The sequence below is a fragment of the Tyto alba genome, unplaced genomic scaffold (genome assembly GCF_018691265.1).
Source record: "Tyto alba isolate M040663 unplaced genomic scaffold, T.alba_DEE_v4.0 Super-Scaffold_6, whole genome shotgun sequence".
Classification (NCBI taxonomy): domain Eukaryota; kingdom Metazoa; phylum Chordata; class Aves; order Strigiformes; family Tytonidae; genus Tyto; species Tyto alba.
In genome coordinates, this window is record NW_024881327.1 from 5,102,304 (window position 1) to 5,115,493 (window position 13,190).

The window sequence follows — 13,190 nt, forward strand, 5'->3', positions numbered from 1 at the left end:
GGAGAATGGATGAGCAAGGTCCCTGCTCACCCTCACAAGATTTAAATTTCCACTTAGTTTGGAACAAAAAATTTTTGGGTTTACCTCTGTCTCAGGAGAGTTTCTACCGCAGCTGTGCCTGTAGGAAGTAAGGTTGACTCAATATCAGTTCTGTACCCCCAAAATTGTCATTAAGTAGTGTAATTTTAATTCTGTCTGTACTTTGCAAGAGACTTGAGAGGGCTTAATAGAAAAAAAAGAGAGGAAAAATAGAATAATAGTGGTTCAGAAATGTTACCTGGATGCCAGGCAAAGCTGGCTTTATGATAACTGGTAATTATAAAGGGTTGGATCAATAAAAGACTGGTTGCTTTGGCTTTGTATTCTATACTTTGTGTGTAAAAGTTAATCATGTTTCTTCTTGCAGTGCCATGACCTAATTAGCAGTCCAGTAAGAACTCCCTTACAAAATAGTGATAAGCTAATGCTATCCAACCTATCCTGTTTTATTATTTCCTTGTGTTAACTAGTTCAATTCTTTAAGTATGCCATTTAGCTAGTTTTGTTTTCCATTACAAGCTTATTCCACAAGTATGATTAACCTATCGTGTTAGTGTATGTCAGAACAGCTGATCTCTGTCGGGCTTTACTCTAGTTGTGGGTGATTTAAAGACATACTTTAATCTGTGACACCTTTTCCCAAAAGGCCTGAAGCAGGTAACCTATAATACCATAAAGAGCAGATACTTAATTTTCATAATGATTTCACACTGAAGATTAAGTAGCTACTCCTTAAAAGCAGTGGCATGGATAGTAAATTAATTTAAAAGTAATAAATCAGATAACTAAACCTGTTGTCTCACAATAAAGCAGATTCAAGTGAGAATTCAAACTATTGTTTCTTTGCCTGACTTCACATGTTTCTAAATTTTTAGGCTGTTAGCTTCCAGCTGGTTTTTTGTTTTGTTTTGTTTTTTTTTTTTTTTTGTTGTTGTTGTTGTTGTTGTTGTTGGTTTTGTTTGTTTGTTTGTTTGTTTCTTTTTGTTTTTTTTTTTTGACCAAAGATAGCTGCTTTCCTTCTTACAAACAGAGGATGTAATAGTCTTAGGGTGATTTATTTTTTTTCCTTACGCTTTTCATAACTAAAGATGATTCACAGTAATATGTCAATGCTTTTGGTATGGGTTACCAGCGAGGAGCTCTACCTCCACCCTCCGGCACTGAAACTTGGTATGGACGGGAGGGATTACCGACACAGGCTGCGCAAAGCTTCCAGCAGACTTGAGCTTTCAGATAGCCGGTTGATATATTAAAGCTTATGAATATTGCATAACATCCACCCTGCTTTTAAACATGGAAGCGCAATAATCCTCTGCGCTTCGGTTGGGAACCGCTCGCGGTTTCACAGCCGTTCCTGCTCCTTTCCGCCGGCGCCGCAGCCTGCCCCGAGCGCTCGGGGTGCAGCCGCTGTGTGTGTGTATTGGGGGGGGGGTGTGTTGGCTTCCCGTGTTCTGCGGGGACCGAGAGCCGAAAGGAGGGGGGGACAGGGACGGGGACGGGGAGCGGGGCGCTTCCCCCCGCGAAGGGGAGACGGAAAGAGGAGGGGGGGGGGGGGGAACGCTGAACTCCATCCGCGCGTGGGTGGAGAGGGGAACCCTTTGGCGAGACGGGGAAATACGATACGTTAGTTTCCCCCGCCTCGTTAAAATATATAAAGAAAAAAAAAGGGGGGGGGGGGGGAAGAGTTGAGAGCAAGTTTTGTTGCACGCCGGGTGCTGCCGGCGGCTCTGGGGGGCGCGGGGAGGGGCGGGGCGGGGGCGGGGCGAGCGGAGCGGCGGCGGGAGCGGGCGCGGGGCTCCGGGCGGCGCGGGCGCGGGCGCGGGGCCGGTGCTGTCCGCCGCGCTGCGGGTGCTGAAGGCGCGGGCGCGGCCGCCTCCCCGCGGAGCCTCGGGGCCGGGCGACCTGCGCGCCGCGCCGGGGCTCGGCGGGATTTGCTGCGAGTTGCCTTCCCCCCCCCCCCCCGCCCCCCCCACGCAGCGGCCGGCTGCCGCGGCGGGTCCGCTTTCGGCTTTGTCGAACGAAGGAGCGTTCCTGTCTCCGCGGTTCTTGCGCGGGGACCCGGAGGTTGGTTTGTTTCCCCCCTTGCGGACTTTTGCGACTCTTGGACAAGGTAAGCAGGGAATATACACACGCACATATATATATTTATTCTTTTTTTTTTTTTTTTTTTTTTTTTTTTTTTTTTTTTTCCCCAGTTGCTATCTTCATGTGAGTGGTAGTGGGGTGATGAAGGGGATGGAGGAGCTGGCAATTAAAGGCAGAGCGAAGTTGGGAGCTCATTAGCCCTTAGGTCAGTCTTAGGGGCAACACTTGGAAAAGAGGTGTGCGGTTTTCCCTGAAATGGGCTCTGTAAACAAAAGATGAATCTAGAATGAGAAGTTAGAGGCTTATTTTTCTTGAAAACTTGCTGTCGGGATAATGTTTATATGTCTGACAATATTTTGTTTTGGAAATCTTGAGTGTTATCAAAAGGCAGTGCAGAAGTTACTTTGTATAATCACCAATTTTGGGGCACAAGAAAAGCTCTGATTGACTCTGGGGGAGGAAGGGATATCTCAGGTCATTCTGGGAAGTAGAGAGCAAAGTAGGAATTAAAAAGGATTTAAAAGCATAGCCTCATGTCGCTCTGCGTTCTCGTGCATGCCTGTATGCTTGTGTAACAGAAGGACGGTGGTGCCTTGTTACCTGATGAACAATTTAATGCTGCGACACTGTAAACTTGTGAAACGGCACCTTTCTGAAAGGAATCATCCCCACCTCTACCTCCAAGGTCAATGTGGTGTGTGCGTGTGCCCATGAAAGTTGTGGATTGTTTCCTTTGATACTGATGGATGAATGTCAGGCCTTCCTCTGGGCTACAACTAGGTGTAAATGCAAATCTCTGATTTAATAATACCGTATTATGTTATGTTAAAGGACTGCTGTAGTGGGTAGTTGGATGGAACTGGGAAGTGTGGACAGATGAAACGTCTTGCTATTTCAGCAGCGTTTAACCTCTCGCAAGCTTGGCAAGGCGCTCTGCGTCGCAGGGTTTTTTTTCTGCTGCTTCTATGAGTTCTCAGAGTTCTGCACACGCAGAGCTGAGCGCCACGCAGGGATTTCTGCACGCACAGGGCAGAGAGCCACGCAGGGATTTCTGCACACGCGGAGCTGAGCACCACGCAGGGATTTGTGCACACGCACAGGGCAGAGTGCCACGCAGGGATTTCTACGCGGATAGAGCACCATGCAGGGATATTTCTGTCTGGGATTAAGGCTGATTCCAGAAGGAATGGGCTGCTGCTGTTTGTAGCCAGTGCTACTGAGATGGCTGAACAGAACAAGCAGGCGGATGAGGTCCCCACCCTGTATTTTTTTATCATTATGTAGCACTTCATACTCTCGTGGCTGTGAGGAATTTTCTTTGGAACTGCAAATTCCAAACCACAAGTGTTTCTTTACCATAGTTGTCCTGCACAAATGCTAGCAGTTGTAGTAACTGTGAATGTGAGGTATCGTTTGCTAATGAGATGAAGCTGATGAAAGGAGACTGTTTCATATTATTACAGCATTTTTTTACTCCAGCATAATTAATTTAATGGTAAGGTGCGTTGTCTTTACTGAGTATTTTTATCAGCTAGAATATAAAAATAACCATTGGGCAGCAGCACAGAACTACTGATGAGTAAAGTTGAAAGCAAGGAAATTGAGAAGAAAGTAGTTTAGATTGCCAAGACTCATTACGTTTAGGTAGAAGTTGGAAATACATATTCCTTCCTCCTTCCCCCCCACCAATTTTAAAGCAGCTATTGCCTTCCTCAAACAGTAGGGAAAGAAAGTTTATTACACAGCACTTGCACTGGTTGCAAACCCTGATTAATAGTCTATCCATCAGCAGCTGGGACAGTTCTTATCAGCTGTCTTTGACATGAATATTAATTTTCTTTGGAATGTTTTGATATAATTTTAAATAATGATACTTTTCAAAGTATGAAGGTTCACGAGGCTTGCTTTCTAAAGTAGACATTACAAAAGTATTTTTGAAAAGTTAATTTTGAAGGACGTGGTGCAAAAAGTGCGTTAACTGATGGGGAAAAACCGACCAACCAAACCAACCAACATAAAACCACCCCCAACCCATTAATTATATGGCCGAACTTTTGATGTTTAGCTGTAAATATACAGGGCCTAAATCTGAAAATCCTCGTTCATTTGAGTAGTTTTTATTCATATGCATAGCCCTGTTAACTGAAAGGGGACTATATCCATCGTTATATGAATAAAAGTCATTGATCTTTCTGAGATCAGTCATTTTACCAGCATTAATCAGATGATAAAATTTGATGCTAAGACATTAATTCTGAGCTTTTACATTTATATCTTATATCTGATTGTATTCTCTATGTAATGCTTTGCTTTCATTTGTATTTGCCTGTTTTATTTAATAAATCATGCTTAAAAATTGGAGATTTGAAATGATATGTAGACTCTCAAGGAAGTAAAATGGCACCGCTATTTTTCAACAAAATGGTGTTCTAAATATACATACACATCCAGTGTGGCCCATAGACATTTTGGTCATCTGTTCTAACCAGAAAAAGTCTGTCTTCAGTAGTAATCCTTATTCAGGCATATTTGTACACTTGTAATGATGTGGTTTTGTATAGTGTTCAGTTCAAGATCTTTAACATCACCATTCAAAAGTTGAAGGAAACTGGGTGCTAATGACTTGAACAAACATCTGACTGCAGAACTGATGCAAACTCAGGGAGGAGTTTTGTCATAAAATCACTATTCAGGGAAACCCCCTGTTGGGATTGCTGCTTTATAGACTCTGCTTACACCGACCAACACACAGAGATGTGCATGTGAGGGCATACCCTTACAAGTATTGATGGTATCAACATACAGACAACCTGTCAGGCATCCTAAGCTTACATTCAGTAATGGATCACTTGGTTATTTGCTGGGCTACAGCCTTTGACAGTAACTAGTACTCAGTAAAAACCCAAATGCTACGACTGCTCAGTTCTAGGTATGTTCTAGATCTGTCTAATCATGCTGGTTTGTCATTCTTATGTGTTTTTTTTGTATGAGTTTATTGGATAATCCTCAGTATTCATTTAAGAAAACCCCAAAAATATTCAATCCTAGAAAAAAGAACTGTTACAATCACATAAATTTCGTCTAATAAATAACAAACTTTTTTTTTTTTTTTTCCTTGGGATAAATGCATGTAGTTCTCAACTGCTGTTCTGTATAACATTTTATTTACATTTTAGTGACATTTGTCTCACACTTCTCTGACTTCCAGAGACTAAAAAATAATAATGAAAGCAAGGCTCTGCTTGCGTTTGTTCATTTGAAGCCTGAATAAAAAGGTGGAGCTTCAATATGAATAGTTCTGCCTTTTAACAATTCTGAACTTGGCTTAGAAATTTCAGTGCTAAGAGGTCAAACTTAGGTAGCCAACTCTGAATATTTTTCTCCAAATGGCAAACGTTATGGGACAATTCAGGACATTAAATAGCTTGGGAGAGAATCATGGGCTCAAGGGGGAGTAATGAATCAAATGCCACTCCTGACTTTGTTCTTTAGTTTTTTCTAAGGAAAAGTAGGAAAATAATTGTTAAACATTCAGTGTAGCTTAGACTATTATGCCACATATTTTTAAAGCAAAGTAAATAGATTAACAAGTTTATTTGCAAATCTGTTCAAGCCTTTTTTTTTTTTTTTTGTCTGAACCATAGGGAATAGCTGTCAACAAATGAAAAGACTGGGAACTTGTTTGCATAAGATATTATACATATTTAATACAGCATGCTTTCCTTTGCCTCTTGGTAGACAGAAAAGGCAAAGAGCACTGTTTTATATTATTAGAAGAACAGTAAATTAAAACTTCGTTTCTACAGTAAAGAGATATTGAGAAGGTTGGGGGTTGAATAAGAGTTGTGGTTGACCAGCATCTTTGAAAAGAGTGCTGTAGGAAATTCCCCTTAACACCCCCAATATCAAAGATCACTAATGCCCAGGGGTAGTAGTCAAGAGAAATCAAACCCACAGGCTAACTGTCTTTTGTGCTATTGTACAAATTCTTTCTTTAGGTTTTGGGTTGTGTAACCTCTAGTTACAAAGTCTTGTCTCCTAGTAGGTAGGTTGTGTTTCTTTCCAGCACTTACATTTATTAACAGATATGTCTTCATTTGGATGGGTCAGTGCAGATAAATTTCTGCACAGTTAATGTGGCAGAACAACTCCAAAAATGCTCCACATTTGCCAATATCTCCCATTTCCTCTTTGCCATTGATACCTTTGGTTGTATTGGCCAAGAGATGTAATGAAATAAGTTCAAATCAGCCAAACTGATTCCAAACTGATAGCCAGACATGATTCCTTACCAAGTAGGTATGAGAATTACTTGAAAATATGTATTTGTTACCTGCTTTTAGCCTTGTTTGATAGCAGTGTTTATGCAGGTATTTACCCCTGCTACCCTAGAAATTATCGTAGTAACTCTATTCAATTAATCACTCTGTTTACCATACACTAAGTGAAATTAGTGGTGAATTATTTTGCTGCATTTCTGAGTTGTGCAAATCTTAGGAAAATAAGTTCTAAAGAGTTAAACGAGGGGAGAGTTGGCAATGCCTACATCATTGCTTGAAGTAGGTTGAAGTTCACAGTTATTTGCATTTGAATTAATTGAGATTGGTGTCCAGCAGTGCTTTTCAGAGCAGGATTCAGAAGGACTTTTTTTGTATAATAAAGTACTCAAAAATGTTAGTTGGAAGATGAAGGATATTTAAAATACTTCTTTCTTTTCCTGACAGAAAGAGCTTTTTTGTCATTTCCTTCTAAGTAAGGCTTATTGTAATTCTGAAATATTTTTACCACTGAATGGGCGTTCTTGTGTTAAAAGCCACTATCATTTTTAAATCAGCATATTAAAAACTTTCTGAAGTAATTTTTAGTTTCTTCACAAAGAAGTTCTTAATATTGACAACAAGAAATAAAATAATCTTGAAACAGCTCATAATATTAATCAGGTAAAATGTTACTCCTTACTAAAAGTGCTCTTTGATTAAATGCTAGGAGCTTCTAGATTATTATTTTGCATACTTTTGCTTCCATTAGGAAACAAAATATTTTAGATGCTTTCTGCATTGTAACTCTGAACTGTACATCCTTTCATTATTATAACAGAACTGTCTTCTTAAAAAATACATAGATCATTATACTTTTAACCGCAGTTAAACAAATCAGTCAGTGATGAAACAAAAACAGGTAGAAAATTTTCTTCTTTCATCATGAGTACTGGAAATAAACTTCTTTTTCAAATAGCTTGCAGATTATGACGTGCTTCAAAATTGAACATGTTAAGTTTGTTTTTTTTTTTTTCTTTGAACTATGTTTTCTTTCATAAGCTTTAAAACACCACTATAACTGATAATATATGTTACTTACATGTTTTGTTAAACTTTGTCAACCATAATTACTGAGAAAGAAAGAAAAAAAGCACTTTCACATGATTCTGGCAGATCAATGGAAATCTTAATTCATATGCAAGAGCAGTCAAAAAAATAAGTACAACTTTTGTTTCTGTTAGTGAATATAATACTGCCAATATTACAATTATATAAATAATCCTTTAGCACGAGGACTATATTTGGTGATAGTCATACCCTTCCAGTGGTAACAAGAAACTGGAGCAACAGAAGTATTGGATGCATGAAAACACCATGATACCCAAGATTATTTCTTTAGGAAAAAACGTAAATAAACTGCAGAAAGTCAGCAAAATAACTGTGAAAAAGTTACTCCTTATATCCAGCCTGAACCTGTCCATATCAGTTTATGCCCATTGTCGTTTTGTTGAATTCTCTACAGTTTATCCATAGTTTTCTTGCACTGGGGGGTCCAAAACATGATGCAGTATTCTAGATGTGATCTAACTCAGGATGTTGATGGCCAGCGTTCAAAAAGGTTGCAGTATGTATCTACATGTAAAGGCAAAATACATATAAGTAAGTGAAAAAGAGAAGTACAATAGATTAGGAAGAAACTTCTCCTATGAATTATATAGTCTATAATTTGCCACAAAAGGTTTTGTTTTTTTTTTTGTTTTTTTTTTTTTTTGTCCAGGAAAGCATAGCAATATGGTCTCTACTCAAGACCAGCATAAAAGTGCCTCCGTTGGCTATCATTCCTAGGACGTGTTTGTTCCCTGTATGAACTCTAAAGCAGAGTGCACCACATACAACTATATATAATTATTAAGATTTTATTCTCTACATGGAAAAGTTATTAAAATCTAAGTTTTCTTTTAAGAAATTATCCTTAGCACCATCAGATTTATTTTTTTTTATGGAAGATTCAAATACGTTTAGTATACAAACATAAAAGACTGGTATCTGCTTTCTGAGAACAAAATCTAGTGTAATGGAAAGATAAATGCACGTCAATGAATGACTAACTCACAAGTGACTATCTTTTAAATTTGCAGCAGTCCAACTTTCTAGTAATACAGGAGAAAATAACCTGTTGTATGTAAGTAAAAGAAGAGATGCACCATGTTAATTTTGAAAATGTTTTTTGCATTTGCATTTTGCTTTCATGAAAAGGGGAATTATTTTGGCTCATTTTAGAGTGGTTTTTTGTTCCCTTGCATCACCATTTCTTGCAGTGTTTAATTTTTTGATTCTAAGGGTCTGGTTTGAGTCTGAAGTAAACAAAAAGCAAAAGCCTTAATAAGACATAAAGTTTATATGTCATCTTGGTGACTATTCACTTTTCATGAAAGATTTGAGATCGTTGAACCTGTAGAATGGAATCTGAGACCAAGTACCTTTGGTAAAGGCAGATTTTCTCATTGTTGTCCGGGTATTCCTCAGGTCTGAAAGATGAACGCTCAGAAAATTGTCGGAAAGTCAATATCCTTTCCAAACATTTGCTCAGTTGGCCCTACAGTATTCATAGGAGTGCAAAACCTGATATTAAAATGAAACATCTTACTTTAAGAATGAGTCTCTCTTCTCTTCTTCGCTCTGTTTCAAGATGTAAACAAGAGCTCAGCTCATCATCTGTTTTAGCAGTGGAAAGGCCACGGAGAAGGAAGAGATGCTCTTCCTGACAGTATTTTTGTCTTGTCCTTGTAAAATGGAATTAAGTTGCATGGGTCCTCCCTCTCCTTGCAGCAGCCAAGGTTAGCCATAACCTCATCTTCAGTAAGAAATTGATGGTTTTAATCTCGAGTGATGATTTTCAAATTGAAATACAGTTCATCAGATTGCTGTTCTTCCATATTATCAAGTCCTTTGACAGAGATAATTCTGTTTTAAAATAAACCACAGGACGCAGTACCAGGTTATGATAGTTTGAAGACTGATCATATTTTGCATTTATTTCCTATGCCTTTTAAGATGAATGAATCTCAGCTAGTATAGCGGAGAGTTAAAGTATTGATTTTAAATTTGGTCATCCTAACAGATATTCTATGATTCTGTCTTCCACTTATGCTACCTTTATACTCTTATGTAACTTAGAAACTCAGCAATAATTAGTACTATGGTAGTATTTTAACATGAAAATTATATTTTTATTTTAGATTTTATGACTTTTGCTGCAAGCTGCTTTGGATAAACAGTAATATTCTGTAAAAATTGTTCTACACATTGATGCATGGGCTGATTTAGTTCTTTCCTTGGGACACTAAAAGAAAAAACATAATTAACATCACTCCTGAGATTTAACTTTTGTATTATGCTAATTATTCTTTGAACTGGAAACTGTTTTTCAAGTGAATTTAAACTGTGTTGCTTAGCTATAATTACATTTTAGTCTACTGTCCAATAATAGGCTGATTTTCTTCCTTTATGCTTCAAGAATTATTGTCACAAAAATATTTGAACAGTCTACATTTGTATGCTGTTGCATTCAGCGGGGTGGGGGAAGGTTAGCTGCACCTTGGAGGTTTCATTTGAAGCATTAGTAGAGTGCTTCAGGCATCAGATCTTAAAATTGGTGTCCCCTATGGACCAAAAATCTAATATTTTAATATATTTGTGTCCTTTATATCTTTTCAGTGAGATAGTCACATTCATCTAGTGCTCTAGGCTCTCAGTAATTTCTTCCGTGCATAAGTAAACTTTTAAAAGGGCTTCCATGCTTGGAAGTATATACCATATATACTTGGAAGTATATACAGTATATACTTAAAAAGTTAATAAAGCTATACTGAAAATTTGATTTATATTTCCAAAGCCTCACAAATCATTATCAAAAATAACACCCCCAGCCCCCCCATCTTATCATAATTTCTGAGATACAGCAGCTCTCATATTAATGAAGAGATAAAATGAAAGTTTGTGATATAATTTACTGTAATGAGTATCGTAATGAGCGACAGGTAATTAGGGAGTGCAAGAAAGAATACCATTTGCTGAAGAGAGTTATTGCTATCACTCTTGTCAGTGAATGTTTAGGGACAAGTAGCTTCTCAGCACACTGTTTGTTCTGCATATAGACTGAGTCTGTAAGCCAGTTACCATTCTGAAGTTTTCATTGTTTCTGACTAGTGTCTGAGGGATCAGTTCTACTACAAACCTCTAATAATTGCATCAGAATTACTTGTGTGGGACAGATGTAATCCATAACATTCATATATTTCAGGTATTTACGTTCCACAGTAATTATACACTTCAGTTTTCCTTTCTTGTCTTTTACCTTTTTTTCTCCTACATCTTGATAGTAATTTATTTCACAAATGGCCTCTTTCTGAATAAAACAAACCACGTACATTTATTGGTGTTAAAGATTGTGTATTTAATTATTTGTAACAATTTCTAACACATTCATCTTGTAGCATTTAATGGAATACAAAATGTCAACTGCAAGACTTCACAAGTTAAAACACCTCCTCCAAGTACCTTAAACTGAGGCGCAAAGAAATAGAGAAGTACTACAGAAGACAGTCAAACTCCTTTAAGTCAACATACAATGCAAAAGCTGAATGGATATGCAATGTGCAGTGAAGGTTAAGTTAATATACAAAGATGAGTAGTGATAAAAGTGCAGCTCCAGAGTTGAAGCTTCCCGATTGAAAATGACGTGTCCAGGCAAATATATTCATCTGAAGTTTGTTAATAAGTAGAGGAGAAACAATCCAGAGACTCTTCCATAATAAATTATTTTTAGAATTTAATTATATTTTATATAAAAAGCCACGGGTGGGGAAAAAGAGCTGGTATTATCACTATATGAAAACTTGGTATCTTTGAGTTTTCAAATAGAAGAAGTACCTTTTAAGAAGTGTTACCCATAAATTTCTAATTTAGTACCTTTCTGAGTTTACCTAGTCTCTCAAGATTATTAAGAAATGGAGAACAGAAAATAAAAGGCTCTGCTTTCTAGGAGCTGGACAGTAAGAATCCTGCTACTCCTTTTGGCTTGTACTAATATACGTCTACACTCAGAAGAAGCCCCATAACTGCTCACAAATGAAGGGTCAGAATTTGGCAGAACTGGGATTAAAGAACGGAGTGGAAAGTGAAGACAAAGTAATTGTATATATAAATTAACAAAAACTTCAGAATGTCCTCTTAAATATGCTTAGGGAAAAAAAAAATATGGACTGGGAAATATTCTGTCTTTTGCTCCGTGTTAAGAGACAGTGCCATTTTTCTCTTCAGCAGAAATTAAATTTTAATGCAAAATATTCAGGCAGAGAAGACTTTGATACATCTCACTAGAAAAACTGTTCTTGTTTGCTGGATATCATAGCATCCAGTAAGAATAAAAACACTGATGAAATGATCCTAAACTGGAAGAACATAACTCATGACCCACCAAAAGAGAGTGAAATAATGAGGTAGCTACTTTGTTTAAAGACACAGAGGAGCAAAGTCCACAATAGCTAAACTTGTGACATTATGACTGCTTTTCTTTCTCCCAGTTTCTAGTGGAAAAAAAAATATGGAATTACTAATGGAAAAAGATAAGAAAAAAAAAAAAGAAAAGTTTTCCTGTGCTCCTAGACTGACTGAAAACTGGTATGGTTACATTTACATTAATATTACCATAGCAGGTTTGCATCAGTAAAAATATGAGGGTAAATCAGACAACATATGTGCAGCTCCACAATTAATTACTAAAAGAACACTTCTGTAATGAAGATTATGGCATTGTTTTGAATTCATTTCCTCTTCTTTATCCTTGCATGCATGTTATTTCTGGCCATCTGCAGGAAATATTATCAAATTGGAGTCAATGGATAACTCTGACAACAGAAGAATATTAATGGTAAAAATCTGTATTGCTAAAGAAGGATTCTAAATTACTGGATGCTCACCAAGGGCTGTTATGATCCACAATGTCAATCTATCTTTTTTTTTTTTTTTTTCTGCTATGTAATGAAATAAGACAAGAAAACCCCAAAACCTAGAATGCTGCTTTAGAGTGGATGCTTACAATGTCAAGCTAAGCTACTGTCACATAGTGAAAACAAAACTTTGCAGAGGTCATCTGCAGGATTTTCTTCTATTACTTCTGCCTAGATAATTCAAAGAGTCCCAACAGCAGAAGAGTCTTCCATGTTGCTGTGGGATTCAGGGTCAAGTTTATAGATACAACAATATAAGACAGATACCCATGTACTTGCTTAGACAGTATTTCAGTTATAATTTAACTATGTTTTAATGTGCTCACTTTGACATAATAGGGCAAGTAAAGCTGTGAATCAGAGAAAAAACTATGTATTTTCACATTGTAGTTAAATGTATAAGTCCTTACTGGGCTCTAACACCTATTAAGAAAATGAAAGGTAAATGTATTAAAATATTAATCCATTATTTTGGAGACAGTCAGTAAATGGAATTGGTGGAATGATTTAAAAACATTCTTTGTCTAGTTGAAGTGAAGATGCTTTTCCTATGTTTTGTGAAGGTGCTGAGAAAGTAGGTGTCATGTACAAACCACGCAGATAGCATAATTACTTCGCTGTTTTACTTAAAAACAAGTTTAGACACCCTTTGTTTTGTCCTGACCTAAAAATGCAAATAAAGCTTCAGTAAAATGCTAAGAAATATCGAGAAGCATGTACTGGAATTAAGATTGGAAAATATTAGCAGACTTTTCATTAAAAAAAAAAAAAATTCTCTGATTATAAGACTTAAAAA

The 13,190-nt window shown here is 37.3% G+C and overlaps 1 protein-coding gene across 2 annotated transcripts in view; it reads left to right on the forward strand.

Annotated features, from left to right (window-relative positions):
• The first annotated feature begins 1,830 nt into the window (after positions 1-1,830).
• The window catches only part of FSTL5 (follistatin like 5), a 330,515-nt gene continuing 319,155 nt past the window's right edge, over positions 1,831-13,190 (forward strand). For both annotated transcript variants that reach the window (XM_042808092.1, XM_042808093.1), the window contains exon 1: positions 1,831-2,149. The gene's annotated coding sequence lies outside the window, so the exon portion shown is untranslated. The remainder of the gene's footprint in view (positions 2,150-13,190) is intronic.